Genomic DNA, 17,101 nt, shown 5'->3' with positions numbered 1-17,101 from the left:
TACCCGAGGATTTACTCTGCTGAAAAGCATTTCCTCTTTTAAGCATAGGAGATACCTGAGGTCTGCGGACCTGATACTAGTATTTTAATTCCAGATTTTATTCAATTAATTCAATTTTTAATTAATTGAAATTGAATTCCCCAGCTGCCGTGGCGGGATTATTAGTCCAGGCCTCTGGATTACCAGTCCAGTAAACTAACCACAATAATACCGTACCCGCTGGGTAAACAGAAGAAACCAGGTCTCGTCACTCAGAGAAATGAGAAAGGGAGCGTTGCGAAGAAAGTCTGGGAGAGAGGTGAGTCTCCTGGGGCTGTGCCGACCAGCATTTTTGTTTCAGGTCGCTGTTCTTCCAACTGCTCGCTGGACATTGCACCGTCACACATTCCGATCAGTCGGCGGCTGCTGTGAACTGAGCTGCTGAGGAGACCGTTGGATGAAATCTTGCTCAGGGGCAATTTAATGATTGTGGAGCCTCAGAGGATGGAATGAGCGGCACATCGAAATCAAGATTTGCCTTTCTGTGGGTAATTGTGGTGAAAAAATAGCTGCGAAGATGCTGGGGATTGAACCCAGAATCTCACGCATGCGAAGCGACGCGCTCTACCACTGAGCTACATCCCCAGAGATAAGCGAATTTCAACGAAGAGCTGATCTCCTTCATTTTATGAGGTCACATAAGTTTTTTTCTTGGGCTTCAATTCATCTCCTTTTCTGCTCCAACCAAACAATTAAACGTGAAGTTTGCGGACCTGATATAATTGTGGGTGAACGGAAGAAACCAGACCTCAGCACTCAGAGCAATGAGAATGGGGGAGTTGAGAAGAAAGGCTGGGAGAGGGGGAGAGTCTCCTTGGACTGTGCTGTTACCATCCTTCCGATTTCAGGGCACATTTTTCGAACGCTCCCTTTATCAGTCACTTTGCTTACGGTTGGACGGGACTAGAAATCCTCAGGCACATTGTGGCAGAGGCCGGCAAGAATATTTCGAGTCCCTGAGCTGCAGAGGAGGGTAAGGTGAGACACAGACAGCATTGAGGATAATTTCACTATAGACGGATGCAGGACTTGCCCCAGGTGTGGTTTTGTGTTCAAAGATCACTTCACTGAAAACACCTTGACGATCTGGGGCTACAGACGGACATGATGGTCAGGAAAAGACCAGTTGGTTCATCAATCCTGCCCCACATGCCTGGAGCATCGTGACCAGACACTTCCTACCGACACCACCCGCCCCACCCACCGGAAACATGTAATCTCCTGGGAGCGGCGACAAACCAGAAACAAATCCAGCGCCAATAAGGAGGGGAAATTCTGGGAAATTCCTCCCCGACTCCTTCAGGCGATCGAATCGAGTTCAGTGGATCACACTGACCATGTGTAGGTTAACTGTAAAACCACTCACCTTCTATATGATGCGATCTCTGCCCCAGTCAAGAACTGGTCCAAATCCATCCAGAAGGCAAAGAGAGAGTCAGCACCCACCACACCAGCCGGCAATGCATTCCAGAGACTCAGTACTCTCTGGGAAAAGAAGAACCGCCGAACATCCAGCCTATTCCTACCTCTGTGCAGTCTGAATGCCTGTCCGCTGCTGCTCCCCGATCTGTGAAACTGGGAATAATCTATTTCTTCACTCAGAGGGTGGTGAACCTGTGGAATTTTCTGCCACAGAAGGCTGTGGAGGCCAAGTCACTGAATATATTTAAGAAAGACAGATTTCTACACAAAGAAGGCATCAAAGAGGATGGAGAGAGAGCGGGAATATCGTCTTGCGATGGAGGATCAGCCATTGCCGACTCGTGATCTGATTTTCTCTGTTATTATGACTGGGCCCGCTCTCCAGCCCCGGGATGGGAGCCATTTCAAAGGCGCGTGCGTGCGTCCATTGAATTTTACCGTGTGCAGAGCGTTCGGTTTTTCTCGAGGTGAAGAAACCCTTTCCTGTCCTTGTGTGTGAAGTTGAGGTGAGGACAAGAGGGTCTTTTCAAAATTCGAAACATAAAGCGTTTGGAGATGCCGGGGATTGAACCCGGGACCTCATACATGCAAAGCATGCGCTCTTCCACTGAGCTACATCCCCTCACCGGAACTACTTCAAATTTAGAATAACAAAAGTGGGCTTCCCGCTCTTTCTCTCCCGGACAACGCGATGCCCAGTCATCACACGTGCTCACAATTTTCAACCTCTGCTTCAGTTCACGGGGTTTCTGCTCCTCTTTACTTTGAACTTTCCAAAAAAAAAGTCAGCGGAAATTAAAAAAAATACAATTGCCACTCCTCAGTGACGAGGCTGAAATCCAACCTCTGAATCATAAAGTGAGATGGATGAATGACACAGCGTCAAACAAGAGCTGGGACTGCTCGCTAGAAATTGCACTGTCACATATTCCGGTCAGTCGGCGGCTGTTATGAGCTGAGCTGCTGAGGGGACCGTGAGATGAAGTCCTGCTCAGGGATAATTTAATGCTTGTGGAGCCTCAGAAGTTGGAACTCGCTGCGCTCAGAAAGCGTCATTCACCTTTCCGTGCGTCATTCTGATGAAAAAATATTTTTGGAGATGCTGGGGATTGAACCCAGAGTTCTCATACATACGAAACATGCGCTCCACCACTGAGCTATATCCCCAGACTGCAGCCTATACTAACCAAGTAAAGAAGAACTGATTATGAGGCTACCCATGGTGGGTGTGAAACGTGATGGATTATTTCCAGTTTCAAAGATCGGGGAGGAGCAGCGGACAGGCGTTTCGACCACACAGAGGTAGCAATAGTCTGGATGTTCGGCGGTTCTTCTTTTCCCAGAGAGTACTGAGTCTCAGGAATGCATTGCCGGCTGGTGCGGTGGGTGCTGACTCTCGGCCATCTGGATGGATCTGGACCAGTTCTTGACTGAGGCAGAGATCGCATCATAGAGAAGGTGAGTGGTTTTACAGTTAACCTACACATGGTCAGTGTGATCCACTGAACTCGATTCGATCGCCTGAGGGAGTCGAGGAGGAATTTCCCAGAATTTCCCTTCCTTCGTGGCCCTGGATTTTTTCCTGGTTTGTAACCGCTCCCAGGAGATTACATGTATCCGGTGGGTGGGGCGGGTGGTGTCGGTAGGAAGTGTCCAGTCACGATGCTCCAGGCATGTGGGACAGGATTGATAAACCAACTGGTCTTTTCCTGACCATCATGTCCGTCTGTAGCCCCAGATCGTCAAGGTGTTTTCAGTGAAGTGATCTTTAAACACAAAACCACACCAGGGGCAAGTCCTGCATCCGTCTGTAGTGAAATTATACTCAATGCTGTCTGTGCCTCACCTTACCCTCCTCTGAAGCTGAGGGACTCGAAATATTCTTGCCGGCCTCTGCCACAATGTGCCTGAGGATTTCTAGTCCCGTCCAACCGTAAGCAAAGTGACTGATAACGGGAGCGTTCGAAAAATGTGCCCTGAAATCGGAAGGATGGTAACAGCACAGTCCAAGGAGACTCTCCCCCTCTCACAGCCTTTCTTCTCAACGCCCCCTTTCTCATTTCTCTGAGTGCCGAGGCCGGTTTCTTCCGTTCACCCACAATTACATCAGGTCCGCAAACTTCATGTTTAATTGTCTGGTTGGAGCAGAAATGGAGATGAATTGAAGCCCGAAATAAAACCTTATGTTGCCTCATAAAATGAAGGAGATCAGCTCTTCGTTGAATCGTTTTCCAATCTGGGGATTTAGCTCAGTGGCAGAGCGCGTGGTTCGCATATACGAGGTCCTGGGTTCAATCCCCAGGATCTCCAAAGCTATTTTCTCACCACAATAACCCACAGAAGGGCGAATCTTGATTTCGATGTGCCGCGAATTCTCACCTCTGAGGATCCACAAGCATTAAATTGCCCCTGGGCAGGATTTCACCTCACGGTCTGCTCAGCAGCTCAGCTCACAGCAGCCGCCGACTGATCGGAATGTGTGACGGTGCAATGGCCAGCGAGCAGTTCGAAGAACAGCGACCTGAAACAGAAATGCTGGTCGGCACAGCACGAGGAGACTCACCTCTCTCCCAGACTTTCTTCGCAACGCTCCCTTTCTCATTTCTCTGAGTGACGAGACCTGGTTTGTTCTGTTTACCCAGCGGGTACGGTAGAATAGTGGTTAGTTCACTGGACCAGTAATCCTGAGGCCTGGACTAATAATCCCGCCACGGCAGCTGGGGAATTCAATTTCAATTAATTAAAAATTGAATTAATTGAACAAAATCTGGAATTAAAATACTAGTATCAGGTCCGAAGACCTCAGGTATCTCCTATGCTTAAAAGAGGAAATGCTTTTCAGCAGAGTAAATCCTCGGGTGGCCTCGGGAAAGTGGGAGACTCAGTCCTTTGACACTTGGTTAGAGGTCGTTATTATCTGGTGATGGAGCTCAGATGATAAACCGCATGCTTCGCGTGTATGAGGTCTCAGGTTCTATGCCCAAACACTTCACATTTTGAATTCTGGTCAGTCGGCGGCTATGATGAGCTGAGCTGCTGAGGGGACCGTGAGATGAAGTCCTGCTCCGGGACAATTGAATGTTCATGGAGCCTCAGAAGTTGGAACTCGCTGCGCTCAGAAAGGGAAATTCGCCTTTCCGTGCGTAATTCTGATGCAAAAATAGCGTTGCAGATGCTGGGGTTTGAACCCAGGACCACATACATGCGAAGCATGCGCTCTAACACTGAACTACATCCCCAGATAAAATAAACCGCTCCGCAAGGAAAGAAGAACTGATCGTTCTCATTTTATGAACTGTCCAAGGTGGGTCTGCCACGTGATCGATTATTTGCAGTTTCAAAGATTGGGGAGGAGCAGGGAACAGGCGTTTGGACCACACAGAGGTAAGAATAGTCTGGATGTCAGGCGGTTCTTCATTTCCCAGAGAGCAGTGAGTCTCTGGAATGCATTGCCGGCTGGTGTGGTGGGTGCTGACTCTCTTTCTGCTTTCTTGAGGGATCTGGATCTGTTCTTAACTGGGACAGAGATCGCATCATATAGAAAATGAGTGGTTTTATAGTTAACCTACACATGGTCACTGTCATGTCCTGGACTGGTTTCGATCGCCTCAAAATGTCAGGAAGGAACTTTCCAGAAATTGGCCCTGTATTTTTTCTGGTTTGTAACCGCTCCCAGGAGATTACATGTTCCCGGTGGGTGGGGCGGGTGGTGTCGGAAGGAAGTGTCCAGTCACGATGCTCCAGGCATTTGGGACAGGATTGGTGAACCAGCTGGTCTTTTCCTGACCATCATGTCCGTCAGTAACCTCAGCTCGTCAAGGAGTTTTTTGTGAAGTGATCTTTAAACACAAACTCACACCTGGCCCTTTATAGTGAAATGAGACTCAATGCTCTCCACGCCTCACCTCGCCCTCCTCTGAAGCTGGAGGACTCGAAATATTCTTGCCGGCCACTGCGACAATGTGCCTGAGCATTTCTAGTCCCGTCCAACCGTAAGGAAAGTGACTGATAACGGGAGCGTTCAAAAAATGCGCCCTGAAATAGTAAGGATGCTTCCAGCACGGTTCACGGAGTCTCTCCCCCCTTTTCCAGCCTGTCTTCTCAACTCCCCCTTTCTCATTAGACTAAGTGCCGAGGCCTGGTTTCTTACGTTCACCCACAGTTGTATCAGATCCGCATGCTTCACCTTAAATTGTCTGGTTGCAGCAGAAAACTAGACGATTTTAAGCCAAGTATAAAATGTGTCAGCACTCAGCACACCAACCGGCAATGCATTCCAGAGACTCCCTACTCGCTGGGAAATGAAGAACCGCCTAACATCCAGACTATTCTTACCTCTGTGTAGACTTCACGCTTGTTCCCCGCTCCTCCCCAATCTGTGGAACTGGAAATAATCTATCACCTGGCAGACCCACCTTGGGTGGTCTCATAAAACGAGGACAATCAGTTCTTCTTCAATTGGGTAGCGGCTTGCTTTATCTGGCGATGTAGCTCAGTGGGAGAGCGCGTGCTTCGCATGTATGAGGTCCTGGGTTCAATCCCCAGCATCTCCAAAGATATTTTTTCATCAGAATTAACCACGGAAAGGCAAATCTCGCTTTCTGATCGCAGCGAGTTCCAACTTCTGAGGCTCCACAAGCATTGAATTGTCCCGAAGCAGGACTTCATCTCACGGTCCCCTCATCATCTCAGCTCATCGCCGCCGCCGACTGACCGGAATGTGTGACAGTGCAATGTCGAGCGAGCAGTCACAGCTCTTGTTTGACGCTGTGTCATTCATCCATCTCACTTTATGATTCAGAGGTTGGATTTCAGCCTCGTCACTGACTATTGGCAATTGTATTTTTTTATTTCCGCTGACATTTTTTTTGGGAAATTTCGAAGTGAAGAGGAGCAGAAACCCCGTGAACATTGTGAGCACGTGGAACGACTGGGCATCGCGTTGTCCGGGAGAGACAGAGCGGAAAGCCCACTTTTTATTCTAAAGTGGAGGGATGTCTTTTGTGGGGCTGTAGCTCAGTGGAAGAGCGCATGCTTTGCATGTATGAGGTCCCGGGTTCAATACCCGGCATCTCCAAACGCTTTGTGTTTCGAATTTTGAAAAGACCCTTTTGTCCTCACCTCACCTTCACACACAAGGACAGGAAAGGGTTTCTTCACCTCGAGAAAAACCGAACGCTCTGCACACGATAAAATTCAATGGAAGCACGCACGCGCCTTTGAAATGGCTCCCATCCCGGGGCTGGAGAGCGTGCCCAGTCATAATAACAGGGAAAATAGGATCACCATTCGGCCCTTCGAGCCTGCTCCGCCATTATTTATGATCATGGCTGCTCCTCTATCTCAATACCATATTCCCGCTCTCTCTCCATATTCTTTGATGCCTTCTGTGTGTTGAAATCTGTCTTTCTTAAATATATTCAGTGACTTGGCCTCCACAGCCTTCTGTGGTGCAGAATTCCACAGGTTCACCACCCTCTTGAGTGAAGAAATAGATTATTCCCAGTTTCACACATCGGGGAGGAGCAGTGGACCGGCGTTCAGACTACACAGAGGTAGGAATAGGCTGGATGTTCGGCGGTTCTTCTTTTCCCAGTGAGTACTGAGTCTCTAGAATGCATTCCCGGCTGGTGTGGTGGGTGCTGACTCTCTCTCTTTGCCTTCTGGATGGATCTGGACCTGTTCTTGACTGGGACAGAGCTCGCATCATATAGAAGGTGAGTGGTTTTACAGTTAACCTACACATGGTCAGTGTGATCCACTGAACTCGATTCGATCGCCTGAGGGATTCGGGGAGGAATTTCCCAGAATTTCCCCTCCTTATTGACCCTGGATTTGTTTCTAGTTTGTCGCCGCTCCCAGTTGATTACATGTTTCCGGTGGGTGGGGCGGGTGGTGTCGGTAGGGAGTGTCTGGTCACGATGCTCCGGTCATGTGGGGCAGGATTGATGAACCAACTGGTCTTTTCCTGAACATCATGTCCGTCTGTAGCCCCAGATCGTCAAGGTGATTTTAGTGAAGTGATCTTTAAACACAAAACCACACCTGGGGCAAGTCCTGCATCCGTCTATAGTGAAATGAGACTCAATGCTGTCTGTATCTCACCTTACCCTCCTCTGAAGCTCAGGGACTCGAAATATTCTTGCCGGCCTCTGCCACAATGTGCCTGAGGATTTCTAGTCCCGTCCAACCGTAAACAAAGTGACTGATAACGGGAACGTTCGAATATTGCGTCCTCGAATAGGAAGGATTGTAACACCACAGCCCATGGTGGCTCTCCCCCTCTCCCAGCCTTACTTCTCAACGCCCCCTTTCTCATTACTCTGAGTCTCTGAGTATATATCAGGCCCGCATACCTCGGTATAGTTGTCTGCTTGGAGTACAAAAGGAGATGCTTTTCAGCCCAGTAAATCCTCGGATGGCCTTAGGAAAGTGAGGCACTGAGTCCTTTTATATTTAGTTAGAGGTGTTCACTATCTGGTGATGTAGCTCAATGATAGACAGTATGCTTCGCGTGTATGAGGTCCTGGGTTCTCTCTCCAAGCACTTTATGGTTCGAGTTTTGAATTCTGGTCAGTCGGCGGCTGTTATGAGCTGAGCTGCTGAGGGGACCGTGAGATGAAGTCCTGCTCCGGGATAATTGAATGTTTGTCTCAGAAGTTGGAACTCACTTCCCTCTGAAAGCACGATTCGTCTTTCTGTGGGATATTCTGATAAAAATAAATGTTGGAGGTGTTAGATATTAAACCCAGAAATTTATACACGCAAAGCAGGCGCTATACCACTGAGCTACAACCCCGAATCCAACAGACCTATAAGCAAAGGTAGAAAGACTGTGTGCTTACTGTCTTAAGACCACCCAATGATTTACTGGGCTTAAAATCATCTCCTCTTGTGCTTCAAGCAGACAACAGCCACGTAGTCCCGTAGCGACGGTTGGACGGGACTAGAAATTCTCAGGCACATTCTAGTAGAGGCCCGCAACAACATTTGGCGTCCTTGAGCTTCAGAGGAGAATAATGTAAGACGCAGAGACATTGAGACTCGTTTCAGTAAAGACGGACGCAGGCATGCCCCAGGTGTGGGTTTGTGTGAAGATCGCTTCATTGAAAATACCTTGACGAGCTGGGGATGTGGAGGAATAAACGGAAATGACGGGCAGTAAAAGACCAGCTGGTCCATCAAGCCTGCCCCTCACTCGTGATGGCTGGAGCATCATTAATGACACTTACTCCCCCTCACCCCGCCCGCAGCCATGGAATATCCTGGGAGAGACAAAGATCCTGAGAAAAATCCTGTGCCTTTATGGGATAGAATACAGTGGAAAATTCCTCCCTGACCTCCTCAGGTGATCGAAACCGGTCCAGGAGATCACATTGATCGTAAAAAAGTAAACTGTAAATCCTCTTACCTTTTATATGTTACGCCCTCTGTCCCCGCCCAAAAATCGGTCCAGCTCCAAGGAGAAGGCAGACTCCCTGGAGAGTCAGCACCCCCACGCCAGCCAGCAACGCATTCCAGAGGCTCACTACTCACTGGGAAAAGAAGAACCGCCTAAAATCCATCCTATTCCTACCTCTGTGCAGTCGAAACACTTGTCCCAGGTCCTCCCCAATCTGTCAAATTGGAATAATCTCTCACTGGGCCCACAATCCAGCCCTGGGTTCGGAGCCATTGATACGGCGCGTGCGCTCTTCCATTGAATGCTATCCTGTGCCGAGCATTAGGTTTTTCTCCAGGTAACGAAAGTCTAGCCTGTCCTTGTGTTTAAAGGTGAGGCGAGTCCAAGCGGATCTTTTCACAATTGTATCCAAAATTCGAAACATAAATAGTGAGCAGGATAATAGCAGACTTCAGGAGGACATAGACAGACTGACGAAATGGGCAGACACATGGCAGTTGCAATTTAATTTGGATAAGTGTGAATTGATTCACTTTAGGAAGAACCACATGTAGAGGCAGTAGACTCTAAATGGTACTATTTAAAGGGGGGTGCAAGAGCAGAGGGACCTAAGGGTACATATTCATGAATCTTTGAAGTTGACTGGGAAAATTGATAAGCTTGTTAAGAAAGTGAATGGGACTTTGGTTTTGTAAATAGGGACATTGAATACATAAACAGGGAAGTCACGCTGAACCTTCACAAATCACTGGTTAGGCCTCAGCTGGAGTATTGTGTACAATTCTGGGCACCACACTTTAGGGAGGATGTCAAGGCATTGGAGAGGGTACAGAGGAGGTTTACTGGGATGAAACCAGGGATGAGGGACTTCAATTACGTGGAGAGATTGTAGAATCTAGGATTGTTTCTCTTTAGAGCAGTGAAGTTTAAGGAGAGCCCTGATAGAGGTATTCAACATAATAAGGGGTTTTGGTGGAGCAATTAGGGAGAAACTGGTTTTTACTGGCAAGTGGGTCCCAAACCCTGGATTGAGATCTAGCTGGAAGGCCATAGGCTGAAAATAGTTATAGATGGATTTGGATCTGTTTGGAGACCGGTCACCAGTGGTGTCCGCAGGGATCGGTGTTAGGACCAATGCTCTTTACTATTTTTATTAATGATCTCAATGTAGGTGTTGGGGGCACGATTTGCAGATGATACTAAGATTTGTACGAGTGTCAGGCCTGTAGACGATTCTCGACTGTTTCAGTTGTACCTTGATGTGTTGGGTGTTTGGGCTCCTGACTGGTTCTAAATAGAGCATAGAGGTCTATTTGTACCCCAGCTCCCTATTCTCTTTACCTATCATATCACGGCACATATGAGCACTGCCGTGATGTGATAGTTAAAGAGAATAGGGATCTGGGGTCTATTTGTAGGACATAGGGACAAAGGAACAGAGGAACCAGAGTGGGCATTCAGCCGCACGGACCTGTTCCGCCATTCCATTACATCATGGCTGATCTGTATCTTAACTCCATCTACCCGCATTGGTTTCAGATCTCTGAATACCCTTGCCGAACAAAATTCTATAAATCTCAGCTCTGAAAGTTTCAATTGACCTCCATCGTCAACAGCTTTTGAGAGAGTTCCTGATTTCCACTACCCTTCTTGTGAAGAAGTGTTTCCTCACATCACCCTGAGCAGCCTAGCTCTAATTTTAAGGATATGTCCTTGTTCTGCATTCCCCCCACCCTGAGGAATGCAGCATGTCTATTTATCCTATCGCATCCGTTAATCATCTTGAACATCTCAATTAGATCTCCCCTTCATCTTCTATATTCAAGGCAATACAAGCATCGCTTATGCAACTCATCATTTAATACTTTGAGCCACGGTATCATTCTAGTGAATTTGCCCCGCACCCCCTCCAAGGCCAATATATCCTTCCTGAGATTCGGTGCCCATTACTGAATGCAGTACTCCAGATGGGGCATCACCAGATCTCTGTACGGCTGTGACATAACCTCCACCCTTTTGTATTCCAGCCCCTTTGAGATAAAGGCCAACATTCCATTAGCCCTTTTAATTAATTTTTGTACCTGTACACCAGCTTTTATTGATTCCTGTACTTGGACCCCAAAATCTCTCTGCTCATCCACAGTTCCTCGCTTCTCGCCATTTAGAAAATACTCTGATATATTTTTCTTAGGTCTAAAGTGGATGACCTCACACTTTCCTACGTTGAACTCCAATTGATTACAAAACAACACCTACTATTTTGTCTTTGTACCAGACCTTGGTCAGGACTCTGTTTGAATACTTTGTTCAGCTTTGGTCTTCTCACACGGTGAGTGATATTGAGGCGTTGGAAAGGGTGCAGAGGAGGGCCACTAGATTACTTCCCAATATGAAGTATCTTAGTTGTCAAGATAGGCTAAAGGAGCTGGGATTCTACAATATAGAGAAGCGTAGACTGAGTGGTGATTTGATCGAGGTGTATAAGATGATAAAGGGAACATATTTTGCTCGAGTAGATAGTTTGTGCCAACTAAATAGGTTTGGGAGGATCAGGGGTCAAAATTTTAAGTTGTACAAAGTCAGATCGAGGTTAGATTGTCAGGAAATGATTCTTTTCCCAGAGAATAGTGAACTTCTGGAACAGACTGCCGGCTGGTGTGGTGGACGCCGATTCGCTGAATTCCTTCAAGCGAGAGCTGGGCCTATTCCTGGTTGGGGTGGAGATCGCCTGGTCCAAAAAAGTAGGTACTGCATTGAATTATCAGGGCCAGATTGATCTCCGGGGAGGACAAGCTTTCACAGACTCAAAGGTTAGATAACAGGAGGACAGGCGGAAGACATTTTGTTTAAGTCAATCAAAGCGACCCGCTGATGTGGGGAAGTGCTGCATATATTTTATTTTATATAGATAAGATTGAACTGGTGAAGCCAATAATACCGATTGATTAGTGAGTTTACTTGGTGTGAAATGAAGCAGTTTATCGATTGGGATCAGCATCATCGTAACAAGTGTTTCCTTTCTCCGATTATTGAAAGATTCGTGAGGCGTGTGACACATGTACAGAAACACGAATATCCAGTTCGGATATCAAGGGGAACTATTGTTACATCTCGGGGTTACACTGTTACATTGTTAGATATTGGATAGGGCAGAAGCAATTATATCCAGTTCAGATATCAGGGGGAACTATTGTTACATCTCGGGGTTACACTGTAACATTGTTAGATATCGGATAGGGCAAAAACAATTATACCCAGTTCAGATTATCAGGTGGAACTATTGTTACATTCCTGGGTTACATCGCCGTAGTGTTAGATATGACGCAGTGCAGAAACATGTATATACGGTTCAGATTATAACGGGGGACCATTGTTACATCCCTGGGTTACACTATCGCATTGTTTGATATTGGACAGTGCAGAAACAAGAATATCATGTTCAGAGTATAAGGGAAATTATTGTCACATCCCTGGTTTACATTGTCGTATTTTTAGATAAAAGGCAGCTCAGAAACATGAATATCCAGTTGAATTTAAAACGGGAACCATTGATGCATCCCTGGGTTACACTATCGTATCGATAGATAGGGGCAGTGAATAAAAAAGAATATGCAGTTCAGATAATCCTGGGAAATATTGTTAGATCTTTGGGTTATTATTAGATATTGGACAATGCAGACACACGAATATCCAGTTCAGATTATAAGGGGGAACTTTAATTACATCCCTGGATTACAGTGCCGTATTGTTAGATATGGGGCAGTGCATCGGCCTCTAGGATCTGTACCTATCAGAATAAAATAAACTATATGCAGCACTTCTCTACATCACCGGGTCGTTTGGATTCAAGCAATTCAAAACGTATGCCATAGCAAATATTTTCCAAATGCCCATTATCTTCATCAATTTCAAATAATATATTCAATTTTCTCTTAAACGATGCAATGGTAAAAGTTGCAATTGTCTCTTTTCTGCTTTTTCCACTTCTTTTGGTAAAACATACCACGCTCCAAAAAATCTCTGCGTGAAGAATTTACACTTCAACTATTTCATGATGAGCTGAAATTGATGACCCCTTGTCACTGATCATCACAACCAGAGGATACAGTAATTCCCTATTACTCTATCACTGATCCTCACAACCAGAGGAAACATAATTCTCTATTACTCTATCACTGATCCTCACAACCAGAGGATACAGTAATTCTCTATTACTCTATCACTGATCCTCACAACCAGAGGATACAGTAATTCTCTATTACTCTATCACTGATCATCACAACCAGAGGATACAGTAATTCTCTATTACTCTATCACTGATCCCCACAACCAGAGGATACAATAATTCTCTATTACTCTATCACTGATCCTCACAACAAGAGGATACAGTAATTCTCTATTACTCTATCACTGATCCTCATAACCAGAGGATACAGTAATTCTCTATTACTCTATCACTGAAGGTCACATTTCCACTGTTGTCAGATTGTGAGAGTTTTATTGTACTCTCTCCGGGTGTGTTTATCACTATCAGGTCCTCAGTCTGTTTATGTGAATGTTCCGTTTACTTGATTACTGATTGAATAAATAAACATAATTCAAATGTATTTAAAGAATAAAATCAGTGACTTCTTGATCGCATTGATTTATTAGGATACTGTCAACTTAATTCAATAAAGGAGGCTAATTTCATTCATGCTTTTTTATTTAATGTTAATTGAATGTGCAAAGTAAATTTACTGAACACAGTACGTAGCCAACGAGCTATTCACTGACACGAATAAACATAGAAATTATTTTATTGAATTTATTAATTGGCTTAGATAAGATTATAGATTAGATTTCCTCCAACACTCTGCTGCAGTCTCTCCCTGTGAATCCCAGCCTGTCCTCCCACTGCATTCAATCCTCTGTCTCCACATCCGTTGCTTCTGTTTATCCGCTTTCCCATACCATCTGCTCCAGACTCCCCTCCATCTCCTACATGTCCTTTTCCTTGTCTCCCTCCCAATCTTACTCACTAGCTTGGCCTTCAGCTGCATTTTCCAATCCGATGCGAAGACTTAAACTCACCGCAGCGGATCTCTGGTCCTTTCCCGTTTTGTGCCAGCCACTGTCGGCTCCCTTAACCCAGAGCAACAAAACAATAGCACATGACCCTGTCCCCTCACCTTCCCGGCCCTCGCTCACTTCCCCGACAACCAGGAGCCCAAATCCGGATTTAATCCGCTGGATTCCCGCTCAGCAAAACCCATTTCTCTTCCCCACTGGCACTGCGCCCTCACTCGGCCCTTCCAGTGGATCTGGTGCTTACTTTATTCACTTTCTGTATCAATTTCCCAATTCATTATTGACAACTATATTCAAGAACATTTCTCTGCCCGGAAGCGCTGCGAAGGCCAGTTAATCATTTTCCAACGTTTGATGCAGAAATAAGGCTGGAAATTTTACCCCAGATCCTGGAAAACTGCTGCTTTGTCTCCAGGTCTGATCAGTAATTTCTCTGCTTCCTTTTCTCTCTCTTACAGTTAACTTGGTGGCGATTGTGATCCTGTCCCGAGGAAAGTGCGGACTCTCCAAATGTATCACTCGCTACCTGGTGGGAATGGCGGCGGCCGATCTCCTGGTCGTTATCACTGATGTAATATTGAGGGGGATTGATGGGATTTATTTCCCAGTTTCATCTTTGATCATTACCCCCGTGTGCAGTCTCATTGTCATCCTGAGTTTAACAGCCACAGCGGCTTCTGTGTGGTTCACAGTGGTTTTCACCTTTGATCGATTTGTGGCCATTTGTTGTCAGAAGCTGAAAACAAAATATTGCACCGAGAAAACGGCGGCTGTTGTTATCGGGGTGGTGAGTGCGCTGAGCTGTTTACTAAACATTCCCTGGTACTTTGTATTTGACCCGGAATATATAATGGACAATGTACCCCGGGGTTGCGTCTGGAAAATGGCCTTTTTCACTTCACCCGCTTGGGCAGCGTTTGACTTGTTTAATCTTGTGTTAACTCCTTGTCTCCCATTCATTCTGATTTTACTGTTCAATGTTCTCACCGCCAGGCACATTTTAGCGGCCAGTATAGTCCGCAGGGGACTCCGGAAAAGTAGCAATGGAGAGAATCACAAGGATCCAGAGATGGAGAACCGAAGGAAATCCATCATTTTACTCTTCAGTATATCAGCCAGCTTGATATTTTTATGGAGCCCACAAGTTTTTTATGTTATCGCTCTGCACATAACAAACGCACAGTACGATGCAGCCAGTGATATGCAGTCAGCCGGATTCATGCTTCAACTTCTCAGTTCCTGCACCAACACGTGTATTTATGCTGTGACCCAGACTAAATTCAGAGAGGAGCTGCAGAAAGGGGTGAAATACCCACTGAATCTAATTGTTAGATTAGTTAAATCATAGAAACATCTCAAGGCATTGCATCCGAAATTAAACAAAAAGTCAATGAGAGTAGATTTTGCGGTTTGGCGGAGGCGTAAGACGGGCGGTAGCGGATTGGGCGCTTGTTATTCACCGCGCCTGATTTTACCATCCATTGACACAATGTGTTCACGAATGTAACTGATATCAATCCAATACTTTAATTACATTTCGAAATACCAAACAGGAATTAAATTTTACCCGACAAATGCGGTGCTGTGAAATGATACAAGATGTGATTCTATCGTGAAATGGTTTACTGTTATTAGTCTGGAAATAACATGATTTCAATATTAAATGTTTAATCCTGAAATGAATAAAATCAAATCCTCCTTTTCGGTTGATGATTATTTCCCATCACACACACTGCCCGCTGGGATGGACTGAGGGTGAGCTGTCAGGGTCAGACAGCGTCCTGTTCATTGGGACATTTGTTTTGACCGGAACAGAATAATAATGGTCTAACACCCGGACCGTTACTAACTGGTAAAATATTAATGTAATTTCAAACTCCAGTGGGGAGTTCCGGAGCTCGTTTCCTCTCTGAGCTGTTGTGCAGCAATGTTTACTCACTGCAGGGAGTTTAATGGGACATGAGGCTGGGCCTGGTTACACAGATTTTTAAGGAAACCCCCTTGTCCATTTCCGAGACGATCAGGGGGCGCGAGATTTCTCACGGCCGCAGCAGGCCAAGGAAAAGCTCTCCTGCTCCTCCTTGCCCCATCAAATATATGATGTGGAGATGCCGGTGATGGACTGGGGTGTACAAATGTAAGGAATCTTACAACACCAGCTTATAGTCCAACAGTTTTATTTGAAAATCACAAGCTTTCGGAGATTATCTCCTTCGTCAGGTGAGTGAGTGAATGAGAGGTTCTCAAATCGCATATCTTATATTAGGCTGGGAATCAAAGGTGTCGTTGGTGTTCAGACAGGTTAGCCACGGAAAACAGTATGTCCCAGTATACTGAATGCACAAGCGTCAAATTACACAGACAAGGAGAGAAAGAGACCCGAAAGGTAGAGAGAGAGAGAAAGAATGTCCAGTTATATTAAAAACAGATAACTTATTATTAACTTATATAAGTTAAAAATAAACTTCTCAGTGTTCTGGACCACTCAATGCCCATCAAAAGGGCGACTCCTCCACCCATTTGTAACCAAAATTTAATGGTGCCCCGATCCTCTGATTTACATATTACACGTGGCATGACCGGAAACAGGTGGGTGTTGCTCTGGCCCCTCTTCTCAGGACCCTTCCCACCATGACGGAGGCAGGAACGCCAGCGTTAAAGGGGCGGTAAGTGACCTGACACCATTTACTAGCCTCGACCACCCTATTTCCGCCAGACGGGAATGCTTAAAATTGGCCACACCTTTCCTGACCTACGCCCGAGTTTCAATCTTGGAAGCTCACAAGCTGGTCCATTTTCTTAAACTCCTTCGGTTCGCAACACGTGGAGGGAAATTTTCACCATCGCTGGGGGCTGAACTGGTAAAGCGGATCACCCGCCCCTTATGGAACCGGCCCGATTTTTATTTCTGCTCCGTCAGTTTACCGTCGAAGCAGTGAAGTTGAAATTACCCCTCCTTCTCTGACCCCAAGGTTCGACAGGTGTGTGAAAGACATCAGGCAGTGTTTGCCAAACACTGACATGAATGTGGACGAATGGATCCGTGTATTCGGGTAAAAGGTGACAACCTCTCTCCACAGAGACCAGGACCTCTATACCGTGGAGTCGAAGAGGTTTCACCCCCCAACAGCTCGGTAACCATAAGACACTGTGCACTACGGGCAGTTC

The 17,101-nt window shown here is 46.1% G+C and overlaps 6 non-coding genes across 6 annotated transcripts; 3 read left to right on the top strand and 3 right to left on the bottom strand.

The window, feature by feature from the left end:
- Positions 1 to 551: 551 nt before the first annotated feature.
- On the bottom strand, positions 552 to 624 carry trnaa-cgc (transfer RNA alanine (anticodon CGC)). Its single transcript has one exon. It is a non-coding gene; the product is annotated as a tRNA-Ala (tRNA).
- A 1,387-nt stretch (positions 625 to 2,011) lies between these two features.
- Positions 2,012 to 2,083, bottom strand: trnaa-ugc (transfer RNA alanine (anticodon UGC)). Its single transcript has one exon. It is a non-coding gene; the product is annotated as a tRNA-Ala (tRNA).
- Positions 2,084 to 3,699: 1,616 nt separating this feature from the next.
- On the top strand, positions 3,700 to 3,771 carry trnaa-cgc (transfer RNA alanine (anticodon CGC)). Its single transcript has one exon. It is a non-coding gene; the product is annotated as a tRNA-Ala (tRNA).
- Positions 3,772 to 4,628: 857 nt separating this feature from the next.
- On the bottom strand, positions 4,629 to 4,700 carry trnaa-cgc (transfer RNA alanine (anticodon CGC)). Its single transcript has one exon. It is a non-coding gene; the product is annotated as a tRNA-Ala (tRNA).
- A 1,242-nt stretch (positions 4,701 to 5,942) lies between these two features.
- trnaa-cgc (transfer RNA alanine (anticodon CGC)) lies at positions 5,943 to 6,014 on the top strand. The gene has a single exon. It is a non-coding gene; the product is annotated as a tRNA-Ala (tRNA).
- Positions 6,015 to 6,466: 452 nt separating this feature from the next.
- trnaa-ugc (transfer RNA alanine (anticodon UGC)) lies at positions 6,467 to 6,538 on the top strand. Its single transcript has one exon. It is a non-coding gene; the product is annotated as a tRNA-Ala (tRNA).
- The last annotated feature ends 10,563 nt before the right edge of the window (positions 6,539 to 17,101 follow it).

The sequence above is a fragment of the Heptranchias perlo genome, unplaced genomic scaffold (genome assembly GCF_035084215.1).
Source record: "Heptranchias perlo isolate sHepPer1 unplaced genomic scaffold, sHepPer1.hap1 HAP1_SCAFFOLD_60, whole genome shotgun sequence".
In the NCBI taxonomy this organism is placed as follows: Eukaryota; Metazoa; Chordata; class Chondrichthyes; order Hexanchiformes; family Hexanchidae; genus Heptranchias; species Heptranchias perlo.
This window is presented reverse-complemented; position numbering and strand designations above follow the sequence as displayed.